This window comes from Macaca mulatta, chromosome 11 (assembly GCF_049350105.2).
Source record: "Macaca mulatta isolate MMU2019108-1 chromosome 11, T2T-MMU8v2.0, whole genome shotgun sequence".
NCBI lineage: Eukaryota > Metazoa > Chordata > Mammalia > Primates > Cercopithecidae > Macaca > Macaca mulatta.
In genome coordinates, this window is record NC_133416.1 from 15,803,063 (window position 1) to 15,816,158 (window position 13,096).

General features: G+C 44.1%; 1 pseudogene across 1 annotated transcript; it reads right to left on the reverse strand.

The window, feature by feature from the left end:
- Positions 1-3,418: 3,418 nt before the first annotated feature.
- On the reverse strand, positions 3,419-10,116 carry LOC100426979 (putative uncharacterized protein encoded by LINC01559; annotated as a pseudogene). The gene is made up of 3 exons (XR_013400649.1): positions 9,892-10,116; positions 9,603-9,806; positions 3,419-6,859 (listed from the first exon to the last, which is right to left on the reverse strand). The product of XR_013400649.1 is annotated as a putative uncharacterized protein encoded by LINC01559 (transcript).
- Between the last annotated feature and the right edge of the window lie 2,980 nt (positions 10,117-13,096).

Sequence of the window (13,096 nt, forward strand, 5' to 3'; positions counted from 1 at the left end):
AGGTTGAAGCAGGGCCATGCCATAGCCCTGTGTCCACACACGATCCTCTCAGAGCAGTGTACTGGCCCGTCCCTGCTGAGGCTCATTACCCTGATTTCAAGTTTCCTTCTGCTACAGGGAAGCCTGGTCCTGTCTGCAAAGACTCTGTCTCCTTTGCTAGATTGAGCTCCTTGAAAAAGGAACTAGGTTTTCTTCATCTCGTCGTCCCCAGTAGCACGCCAATGCCCAGTATACACTAGGGGCTTAGTCGCTGTTTGTCTTGTTTTCTTGTTGACTCTACTCTGACTGAGGACATGCCACTTTCCCCTCTTGACTTCCATATTCAGATCTGTGAATAAGAGTAAGTAGGTAAAGGCCCCTCTAGCTTTAAAATCCCTCCAATATAGAGACAACTCTGAAGCCAGAACCGGAAGCTGAGGAGAGGTGAATAGAGCATTTTCCCCGGCATGGTGAGAGGACCTATGGATCTGGCTGTTAGGGTGGTATCCTGCCAGTCCAATGCCTCTGCAGAATTTGACCCTAGTTTTCAAATCAGACTCAAGAATAATCTTTAGTGTTGGTGACTTTGTGTTGTTTTTGTGGTTGTTGTTTCTTTTGTTAAGACTTTGTTATTGACACACAGCTTCTGGAAATCTTTTTCATGGAGAGTATTGGTACTTCTTTGGCCAAATTGTGGAGGTTCAGGCTCCATCTGCTTGGCAGCTGCTGTCTGGGCCCCAGCATGTCTGCTGCGTCCTATTCCTCTACAGAGGTTTCTTCATACACTATAGTGTGACTGGCCATGACATTTGTCACAAGTGTAAAAATAGTGACAACCGAGAGCCCGAAGCTGCTGGGATGAGTGCCCGACGCGGAATCCTGTTCCCTGGCAGGCATATTTACACTGCGTTCCAGTGCTCGGACCTGCTCCTTCCAAGAAGACAGGACGCCAGGATGGCCGGGACTCCGCTCCCTGGGACACCATAATTTTTGTGAGCAGCAGACCTGAAGTGGTACAAGCCATCGTGAAGGTGAGGGTCAAGTGCGAAATGGTCACGTTGTAAAGGCAGCAGCCTGGCCTTTTGTGACAAGCAGAGTGAATTGGCCTCCATCTTGCCCTTGGTGCCACTATCTTGTCACCACTTCCCTCAAGAACACTGTGAGCTCTTCCCCAGGACCCACTTTTCAGCTTCCCTTCACCCCATTTTCACTGGGTGGCAGTGGCGGCCTCTCTGGCTTTGCCAGGGACTAGGTGCAGGGAGGGGCAGCTGAAGGCATGAGGCAGGCGGGCAGCCTGTGTAGGTGCCTCTTGCCCTTTCCATCCAGACAAGAAATCCACTCTAGTCAGTAAGTGTCTCTTCATCCTATGGGTGTTAATAGCCTGGGTGAGAGGTTTGGCTCCAGTACTTGGCATGCAGTAGTAACACTTACACAGCACTCGCTATGTCTGAGAGGTGCTCTAAGTGCTTCACACATTAGTTAATTTAATCCTCACAACTCTGACATTAGCACTATTATTATCTCCATTTCACAGATAAGGTAAATGAAGCACAGAGAATGTAAGCGAGTTGCCCAAAGTCATGTAGTTGATAAGTGGCTAAACTAATCTGTTGTCTCTCTAATGGCAAGCACTCAGTAAGGATTTTTTGAGTGAATGAATGTCCTAAACCCATTACGTGGTGTTTTAGTCAATTTTGTGCTGTTGTAACAAAATTACCCAAGACTGGGTAATCTAAGAAGAACAAAAATGGATTCCTCACATTCTGAAGGCTGAGTCCAAGGTCAAGGCACTGGCAGGCGAGGGTCTGATCTCTGTTTCCAAGATGGCACCTGCGGTTGTGTCCTCTGGAGGGAGGAGCACTGTGTCCTCACACAACAGAAGCTCAAGCTCCCTGAATGCTTCGTGAAACCCCTTATAAAAGAACCTTAATCCCATTCACCAGGGAGAAGCCCTCTTGGCCTAATCTCTTCTTGAAGTCCCTACCTCTTAATACCATCACAATGGCCATTAAGTTTTAATGCCTAAATTTTGGAGGGGACACATTCAAACCACAGTATATGATTAAGCAGAAAAGGTCAGAGTTTAGGGCCACTATATTGTGTTTTGGAATGATAGAACACCTTACAGACTAGTCTGCCTCTCTGAAGTGTTAGGATATGTTTGTTTCATAAAGGAATATCAAACATCCCCACCTCCAACAGCTATTAAAGCAATACTCTATTTAAAAAGAAATACATGCAGTGTGCTGTTTATTTGAATCTTTGCCTGCAGACGGGCATTAACTCACCACTAGACAGAAATGAACATTCTTCTCTCTACTGGACTGCATTCGTTGCTGAAACAATATCAGACACTCCAGTGAGAGATTTATGTGGGCCCTGAATGGGTTAAGAGCTCCAGGCACAATCCTGAGGCACCCTTAGAAACAGATGATCACCTTTCTTTTTCCTTTCTCCCTTAGGCAAATATTAACTCAGCTGGTTCTTAGAATATTTTGTGCTTAAGATAAATTAACAAGAACCAAAGAGCCTTTCTCAGGTGTTGGTACCAGGCTAGAGTGCCCTGAAGACAGCAATCCATTTCAATTCCAGTATCACTGCCTTTCAGGCCACATGGTGGGAGCCCACAGAGTTTGCCACGGTACTCGGGCCAAGTACCTTGCAGGCTTCTGGAGCTGGGAGCTCCTCACACTTTGAGGCTTTAATATAGATTTCTCTGCCTGCTCACCTGTATATAATTGTGAGGGGCATTAGAGCAAGAAAGAATAATGTGACCTTCAGGGGCTGTGAAAACAATTGTGTCCTCTATGAATTTGTAGGTTGAGTGATGAGGCAAATTAGGGCTTTAGCTTATTCTTCAGGGTGAAGCACCTGAAACCTTGAGTTACTTTGATAATATTTCATCATTATTTCCTAATACCCAGTAAGAGCTCTGCCCTGCCCCTTCTTAATTAAAGAATTCAGAAGTCCTTGAAATAAAATTATGTTCGGGGCTCTCATCTCCTGCCCCAGTTCTGCTCCCCTCCCATCTCAGTGTAGATAAGGATCAAAGACACATCCTAGTCTGACCAAAAGCCAAATAAAAGAATATATGTCACATCCATTTAATGAGTATTTATTGAGCACCTACTAGATATTTGGAGAATTTTGGTGGAGCCCTGTTGCTCTTGGGTCAGGTCCTTGGGACAGTAGGCAAAGCCGGGCAAACCTGAATTTTGTTTCTGATCCAGCTGTGTGACCTGGCTAAATTAATTTCTCAGTTGCTTTATCAGCAGATATGAGATTATAATTTTTTATCATTTTAATTGACACACAATAATCGAGCATGTCTATGGGGTACAGAGTGATATTTTAGTACATGTAGTCAATGTGTAATGATCAAATCAAGGTCCTTAGCATATCCATCACCTCAAATATTTATTATTTTGTTGTGTTGGGAACATACAGAATCCTCTTTGAAAATATACAATATTTGAAAATATACAATAATATACAATAAGGAGACAATAAATTATCATTAACTGTAGTCACCTACCCTGCTATAGAACACTGGAATTTGCTCTTCCCATCTATGTAGCTGTAATTTGTATCCATTAACTGTCTTTTCCCTATGACCCTTGCCCCTCTACCCTTCCCAGCCTCTAGTGGCTTCTATTTTACTCTCTACTTCTATGAGAGTAACATTTAAAAATTTCCCATATATGAATGAGGACATGTGGCATTTGTGTTTCTGTTCCTGACTTTTTTCACTTAACGTAATGTCCTCCAGGCTCATCCATGCTGCCGTGAATGACAAGGTTTCATTCTTTTTTTTATGGCTGTATAGTATCACATTGTGTATATATGCCACATTTTCTTTATCCATTCATCTGCTGATGAACATTTAGGTTGATTCCAGATTATAATGTTTATACTGTGAATCGTACATACTTTATGTACAATGTGTAGCATAGACAATTCCTCATAACAGAAACTCAACAAATGTTGATGCTATATCATTCTCTTTCCTGCTCTCCTTTTCTCCCTCCTCCCCAGGTACAGAGACAACAGAGGTAACTGAAATACAATCCTTGTTCTTGAGGGGCCAATCTAGTGGGGAAATACATTTGTAAGGAGAGATACTCCAATGAAATACGATGCCTTCAGAGGAGAATGCACAACCTGCCATGAGAAACCAGAGGAGCAAGCAGCTGATATTCTAATAAAATTAAAGCTGGAGACATTTTAAAAGTAGTATAGCTCGCTTCTTCTTTTTACAGGTGAGAGAATCCAGGTCCAGACAAGTCATGTGACTTGTTCAAGGTCACAGCACGTTTGTGGCAGAGCCGGGTATACAACTCAGAACTCGATTTCCAGCTTGTTGCTTTGTCACACAGAACATGTGACGGGGATTGAAAAAGGAAGGAAAAAAGATTTTGCATCAAACGGGACACAAAGCTGGAATGAGACTAGCTGCATCTAGATGCTGGAAGAGAGTCTTGGAGCTGTAGGAATCCGGGGGTGGCCTGGTGCAGGCAGAGCCCCATGTCTGCTCTGTATTTGGGAGCTTGAGTCTAGTTCATGCTCTGACGGTCCCCAACCCTTTCAGAAAGTAGGTTTTCTGCCCCAGAAGCCAAGCTTAAGAGGGAGTTCTGCTGGGACAATTCAGTCTAAGGAAGGACTTGGCCGAAGGAGGGAGCTAGGAGGAGGAAAAAGTATGTCCTTGATGTTGGAAACCACTAGGAAAGGCATTGAGGACTTTGACCATGCCAGGGAGCTTGCAGTGTGAGATAAAACTGTGTTTGAACCTGAGGTGGGAGCATCATTTTCCTGTGATCCCAATTAAAGCTTTGGAGGATGCTGCTCTTTAGCAAATGTCTGGGAATTATTCATGCCTAAGGAATTGTCTTCAGAGACCCTCACCAGGAACCTAAAGAAGCTCCCCGTCTCCCTCCCCTACTGAGAGAGCCCAGGGAACTCCGGAGGCCAGAGGGTAGGAGGGGAGGCAAAAGTCCATGTGGGTGCCTTTGCGAGGGTGCAGGTGGCTCTCAGATTAGCCTCAGAAATCCTCTCTATCCCACTGATGTTTAAATTACACTGAATATTTTAAACCTCAGAGCAAAAGAGGGGAAGCAGCCTAATCACTTGGGTGTTGGAAATATAAGGAAAACCAGCCATAATCACCCACCTACCTCCTAATCTCCTACCTTTGGTTCCACTATTAGAGCATACTGACAATTCAAGAGTCTCATTTTTTGGTTTATAGGGAAAATGATGAGAGTTGAGTTGACCCTGAAAGGAGCAACAAAACAAAGACGTGTTGCGTGGCTGCCTAACTCCATGAAGGAGTGCAGCTTTCTGAAGGGGGTTTCCAGTCCTGTCGCCTTTTTCCCCCAAACCAATCAGGAGCAGAGGCTCTCAACAGAATGAGAATCTTTTTACTTTTTTTTTTTTTTAAATCTTCAGACTAGAGTTTAAGGTCAGAGTCTCATTATTAGTATTGACCCAATTATTTACCTTATTTAAGAAAATAGTGTTTAATAGGATAAATAAAAAGATGTCTCCGGCTAGGTCTTGCTCACTCTTGTCAGGACTGCCTCTTATTCTTGCTATATTTTAAGTCAAAACATACTCATTCTCTGAGTCTTAAAGGCAGTATTAATATGATTTCTGTTTCTTTTTTCCTAGGGGGGAAAATAAACTGAAACAAAGTCCTTTTGGGAAAATGCCCATTTAAAAAAAAGTTTAGTTGTTTTGGATACATAGTAGGTGTGTGTATCTATGGGTTACATGGGATATTTTGATACAGGAACACTATATGTAATAATCACATCAGGGTAAATTGGGTACCCATCACCTCAAGCATTTATCGTTTGTTTAAGCCAGCTTAACAATTCCTTAACAATTCCAGCTTAACAATCTACTTAACAATTCCTCATCTCCCAAGGCTACATAATTACAGTGAGAACTTTAAGAAATCTATGTTTACGTGTGTTCTTTTGGCTTAAATCCCCTTCCTCATTAAAAAGGCAAAGAGGGCACAGCTGTTTGCCTTCAGCACTCTCCTCTCTATATCCAACCACATTTAGGGCAGCTTTCCATGGCTTTTAAAATTCCTTTCTCCTTTCAGTCTGCTCCTCTATATCCTGAGAAATAAATATGTGGCAGAGTCCTGTGCTTTTGCAATTCCAAGGAAACCTACAGAGCGAGGCTGTGAAACTGATGTTCCGTTTTACCGGGGCATTATCAAACATGTTGGGTGCAAAAGGGCACCTTTTAGCCTTTTCTTAAATTTGCATGACCTGTATTGTCTACGCAGATTATGAATGAGCCTGAGGAGTCTGCACGTCTAACTTGTCATCATCCCAGAAAAATCAAAGTGTGTAGGTAAAATGAGCACAAGATTTGGAAAAGCAAGGTACTTGAATGCAGGAGAATAAACTCTTAGCCCTTTTGAGCATGAGTTCTTCAGCTGCAGAACAGGATTGAGAATCCTCACCTGAATTGGTGAGGATTCACTCTGAAATGAAAGCTAGCTAGATAAAAGCTCCTTGAAAAGGTAAAGAAAGGTGGTGATTTAAAGCTGGCTGATGCTGAATTATGGAGGAGCTCTTTGGAAATTCTTTTTTATCTATATAAATGACAGAAATTTAGTGTGATCCATGTGGCTAGCACCTGTCACATATTGTCTGCTGGCACTGATGCCTCACATCTTCCTTAATTTTCTGCTTCTTTTTTTCAATTAAAGCCCTCTGTCTACTCTTCAGCCTCTGAATCTTCTCAGCAATGCTTTCCTAGTTTTAGTGGATTTCCCAGGGGAGGAGCTCGAGCAACCCAGCAGAATGTGTCTAAGAGCGCTCTGACTCTTCCAGGGAACGATTCCTCATTCCCAAATCTGTTGCTAGAGATAAGCAAGAGATTATACATTCCTGAGACCTGGGCGCTACTTGAGTATCTAGGGGAAAATTAAGAATACTAAGGGGAGAAGGAGAAAAGGGCAAGAGCAGCACATTTTATTTGCATCAGGCAAGAGTGGGAAGTTACAGAGAAAACGTTGCCCTTTGACTGCGTGGAGGAAGATGGAAAATCAATATGAAAATGGCACTAGAGAGGCACGGGATTTTCATGGTGTTTTTTTTACTTCAGTTGCTGTTATTCAAAGAAGGTCAGTGGATCTCAGACATTTGAAGGTGGCACCTCTCACGTGGCAGTAAGAGCCCAGCTGACATAGGCCACTGGCTCCATGGACCACTACTGGGGTCAGTTTCCTCATCTGGAAAACAAGGGGCTGTAACTACATCTGTGGCTTCCAACTCTCCCCTACTGGGAACAGAGAGCTTCATCAAACCTCAACCCTCTCCCCCCAGCTCCTGTATCTTTTCTCTGGTTATTTTGTCTCTGTCATCTTAGTCTCCTCAGTGCTCCCTGCTACCTGACTGCAGCAGGATGACTTGTCCCACCCATCTGTCCCATGGAGCCAGTCCTGAGCCTAGATAGTGTGGGTCCTCACTTCCATTGTGTGATACAGGCTGTATGTGTGTGTGCATGTGTGTGTTGGGGGAGGCTGAAATGACTTCTTTCCCTAAATGTCTCACCCATGCCAAAAGTTTTCCCATTGATTTTTTATGTTTACCTCTTTATAAGACAGTTTGTTAAAATACCAGAAACTGCGAGAGCAATCATATGGGTGTAATCAGTCATTGACGCTTTCAGGTCTATAAATCTTTCCCTGTAGCAGGTTCTGAGGAGGGTAGGGGGAGATCGAAGGAAAGCAACCCCTTCATATTTTAGTCCAAAGCTGTTGTTCATAGGTTATTCATCTGGTGGCCCAGCTGCTGACATAGTGACGTGCTTTCATGCCGGTTCTACAGCCAAATTGCAACCATGTGGAAGCTGGAAGCTTCTTGTCATCTCAGAATTGGTCACATCCAGTGGGGTAAAATCTGAAGCCAGAGGGGCAGAACTAAGCTCACAGCATCTGTTTGCTGGGTTTGGGATTAGAAGAATTTTGATTTAAATGTGCACTATCAGTAGTTGCTTGATGAAAACAATACCTAGCATTTTGTTTTTTTACTATCCCTAAGGCAACTCTGGTCCAATGAAAGTGAGAGTCTAAAAATCCCAGGATTATAGGTAATAGGACCTACCCTTCCATATTTTGTATGAGTAGAACATGATTTTAATTTTCTATTGCCCTCATCCTTGCTCTTATATCCAAATACCCAGTAGCACGATCAGGAGCAAGGGAACTAATTTTCAAATATTAACAAAGTTATTCAAGGGAATGGACTTTCTGTGGCTGCAGTTGGCACATCTTTTTCAGAAAGCTTGCCTGTGGCTGACAGCCTGCTTGGCACAGTTTCACCGGAGTCCTTTGGTGATGGAGAACAGGGCTGACAGGATTCAAATGGCTAGATTCCAGAGAGGCCAGGGAGGGCCACAGTCTGCAAACCAGGGGAGACTGAGGCCTGAGAAGGGCATCAGCTGATGGATATATTCACTGTAGGAAAGGGAGGAGTAGCCAAAGAGAGTCATTTAGGAGAAGCAGATTGAAAGCAGCTGTTAAAAATCCTGAAATGAGGATATGGAATAGTGCTGGCCACCTCCACACATGCCCGCATGGAAACGCTTAATCCAGCAGAGCCGGGCCTATGTGGAGATGCTGAGCCCCAGGCTCCTAGGTGTTAAGCACTTTTCTATCTATAATATGGTGGAAACCACTCTAGACTTTCCAGCCCATCCAAAGTAATAGAATTTTAACTGGGAGGGAGTTATCCAACCAGGGACTGGTTTCTGGCTCCTTTTGAAACTTGGTGTGGTTGTATGGCTAAGCTCTCACCAATAGAATGTGAGTGGAAGTGATGAGAGTCACTTCCAGACCTGACCGTGAAACTTGGCTCATAGGTTCCTCCATACCACCCCACCTCCATGCCACCTTCCTGTTTGGCTGGAATACCAACCTTGCAGTAACCTTGCGAACAACGTGCTGAAAATAATAGAACCAGCATCTCCTGGGTTTCTTGAAGAATGCTTGGAGTAGAAGGCCACCACCTGGCCTGTTGTAGATTATTTACATGAAAGAAAAAACCTTCTACTCTGCTCAAGGCATTACATTTTGGGTCTTCCCATTGGCACAGTTTAGACCACGTTAACTGACATATACAACAACTGGGCAAAGTAGGTGATGCCATCATTTTATAGCTAGGAACCTGCAGCACTGGGAATTTAAGAGATTTATTTATTCATTTACCCAATGTCAACATATGACACCTGAAGTCTGTCAGGTTTAAACCTTTATCTCCCAGAAGTTCAGACTTCCAGAGCAAAGAGGTACCAATAGATGACTTGAATGAGAAAGGGATCTCTGATTTGGCTACCCGGTCCACTAACCCAAGCCCAAATTCATACCACCTCTTTCCACGGCTCTAGCTGCTGCACTGCTGAACTTGATCTTCAGGCTAGAAGAATGTGAGAGCTGGAATGGGTCCTAATAATCACCCAGCTCAGTGGTTTTCAAATTTCATTTGGCAACAGAAACACTTCTAATGAAATCTAAAACTCAGAAACCCTGTGTGTGAAACAGTCCAACACAGAACTTGTCTCTTTGAAGTGTGAGCCTGGAACGTGGTCTGTTTTCCACTTACCTCCACAGCCTCTGAGTCCCTCGAAGCAGGTCAGAGAACAACTGATCTGGGTCAGCCCTTCATTTCAGAGGCAAGTAAATAGTGGAGCATGAAGTGTCTTCATCAGGACCACACAGAGGGTAAATGGCAGGGTGGGAACACGAACCCAGCCTCCTGGCTTTTGAATTTGGGAATCTTTCCATTGTACTGGTGTATTAGAGTTCTCTGGAGAAACAGAACCAATAGGAGATTAGATAGATATAATACAATGAATATACCATAATATACAAATAATAAAGGATTGGCTCACATGAATTTGGAGGCTAAGAAGTTCCATGATATGTCATCTGTAAGCTGGAGGCCCAGGAAAGCTGGTGTCTCCAGTCCAAACCCAAAAGCTTGAGAATCAGGAGTTCTGATGTCCAAGGTCAGGAGAAAGATGGATATCCCAGCTGAAGCAGCCAACAGATTTGCCCTTCCTCTTCCTTTTAGTTCTATTAAAGTCTGCAATGGATTGAATGAGGCCCACCCACATTGGTGAGGATGATCTTTACTAAGCACATTGATTCAAATGCTAATCTCTTTTGGAAACACCCTCACAGTCACACCCAGAAATAATGTTTTACCAGCTACCTGGGCAACCCTTAGCCTAGTCAAGTTGACATAAAAGATTAACCATCACAACCGGATTTCCTCTTTTGAGATACCAGCCCTTAAACCAGCTGCAGATCCAAGATGCCCAGCGAAGGCAGAATGGCAGAAGGGTCAGAGTTACTTGTTATATTAACATTTTGATTTCCGTGCAACAAATTACTGTTAAGCACATGTTTAATTGAGGAGACAACCCAAGCGGGCTAGGTGTGAGCAACAAGGCTTGTTTATTCACTCGGGTGTGAGCAGGCTGAGTCCGAAAACAGAGGCAGCATTGAGGAATGAGGCAGACAGGAGTTTATAGGCTGGGGTAGCAAGTGGAAAGTTACAGAAGGTTACAGCTGGGGTTGGTCATTATCGATTTGGAGCGTTGGTTAACTGGCTGGAACAGGAACTTGCTGTTTTTCTTCTTTGCGGTCTTTCTTTTGTTGCTTTGGGCCTCTTTGTTCCAGGGAGCTATCTGGAGGTATAAGTGCCAGTCACAGAGTTCACTTTTGGAGGTGAACATGTTGGTCACAGAGTTCATAATGGCCTGGCAATAATTTAGTCACACTTAGGGAGCCTAACAATTACCACAAACATCATGGCTAAAACAACACCTACTTATGATGATCTCAGAGGTCTGTAGTCTGGGTGGGCTCATGCTGGGTTCTCTGCTCAGGGTCTCACAGGGCTGAAATCAAGGTGTTGGCTGAGCTAGGCTGTAGTCTGGAGGCTCTGGGAAGAACCCACTTCCAAGCTCATTCAGGTTGTTAGCAGATCTCAGTTCAGTTCCTTGTGGTTGTAGGACTGCAATTCCTGTTTTTTTGCTGGTTATTGACTCTTGGTCACTCCTGGCTTCTGGAAACTGCCCTCTTGAGGTCATTCCATATAACTCCCTCCATGCTACCAGAGAATCTCTTTCTCATCAAATCCCTCTCATATTTTATTTATCTCTCACTTCTCCTTCTGCCACTAGCTAAAGAAAGCTCCCTAGCTTGTTAGGTTACACCCATCTGGACAATCTCCCTATTGCAAAGTCAACTGATGAGTAACCTTAATTACATCTGCAAATCCCTTTTGACATGCAATATAACATAATCATAGGAATGACATCAGAGTGTGAACAGCATGGGAGCCTGCTTAGAAATCAGCCTACCACATTTGCATAGTTACAACTAACTCTAGAACACATCACCTTCTCTTGGGGACTCTCAGAACAATGGTAACATGGTTCTCTCTCCTATGACCTCCTAACAGCTTTTGCCAAATTCTCTCTGCTAGCTTCCTGGGTAGGATAAAACAGTCTGATTATGCATCATTTCTAATTTAACCTGGTTTGTGAGGCAAAACAGGTATGAGACTCTGTAGGGTGTGTTCCCAGCCTTAGCCCTCCCTACAGGCTATTTCTGTCCACAGATAGGAAGGTAGGAGGCAGGCCTGAAATCCTGGGGCTGTCAGAAAAGGCAGGGGGGTCCTTCTGGTGGCGCTCAAAAAATGATGATCAGAACAATCTTCTCCCTTTGTAGATGACTCCGGAGGGGAGACAGGATTTAACCAAAGCTGACTGGCAGGACTAGTTGGAGTTCTTAGTTCACTGTTCTTTCTGCTCCTCACAGTCAATACTAGAGTCAGCCAGTTTCTCTGTTGATTCTTTGCCTTGGCTTCTAGGTGATCTCAGAAAAGCCTTCCACAGTGTCTTCAGTTTGTTTCCTGACCCTGGCCCAGCAGGTAGGATTGCTGGCTACATTATCTAGGCCTAGGAAGCATGAGAAATTGCCTAGTTAAAGCATCATGCTGATGGAGTCTGACAGAGCACCCCGGAGAAGCTGCCTCCCACTAGGTATAGAAGACAATGGAGGTGAGAAGACAGGCAGGGTTTGAAAAGATGTGGAGAGCAGCAGGCGGTATGGCTAAGTTCCCTGGTTTCTGTTTTTTTGGCTTTTGGTTGTGTGTGTGTGTGTGTGTGTGTGTGTGTGTGTGTGTGTGAAAATGGGTTTGGCTTTGCAATGTGGATCCCAAGGTCAGATCAAGGTATGTATGTGAGACTGGAGGCTCCAAGGCTTGTGGGGGGTTTCTGGGGGCAGGACCTGAAAAGGCAGGTAGATAAGAGATAGGATATTTTATGCTTTATGGAACATTTGTATATATGTTATCTGATTATTTTTTCAGAAGTGAGAATTAAAACAATAAAGGATAAAAGAAATAACGTGACACATAGAGCAGCCAGCTGGTCTTGAGGTTGATGCAGAACCAATTTTTTGAGTAAATCCCACCTCCCTGCATTTCCACTGACCAACTAAGGGGCTGGTTAAGAGTCTTTGCAGTTACTTCTATTCCAGTGAGTCCTGGAAAATATATGCTGGCCTCTAGTGAGGGATGCCTGCTACCAGTGATATCCCAGTTTTGCTGGTGAGGAATTTGGTTCTAATAAGTCAGATCTCTCTGGAGATAGAGCCATAAACCACAAGAAGGGGGCCACATGTAGAGCTTTCCCCGGGGTTCTTGAATTGTGTAAGGTGAGCATTGGCAACACCCTCACCCCACTAAATAGCTCTGCAAGGTCCACATCTCAAACCGTCCCTTCTCCAGAAAGAATGTCTTGGAGGGAAAAGGTGGTGGAGAGGTGGAAATGGGCCAGGACTTTGGGGCAGATGCTGGAGGAGGTGGCTGCGCTAGCAATCTCTCTGAATCAGATGCTCTGAATATTCCTTTGAGTTTGGGTTGCTGGGTGGGGTAGAAGTAAAAACAGAATTTACAGGTACAGGTTTTGGAGAGAGTAAGTCACTACAGGATGTCCAGACCTAGGGAGCCTCTTTTTGCAACAGAGAAAGTCTCCAGATTTTTGGCTGGAGGCCATCCCAGGCCCACTTTTTTTCTCTCTG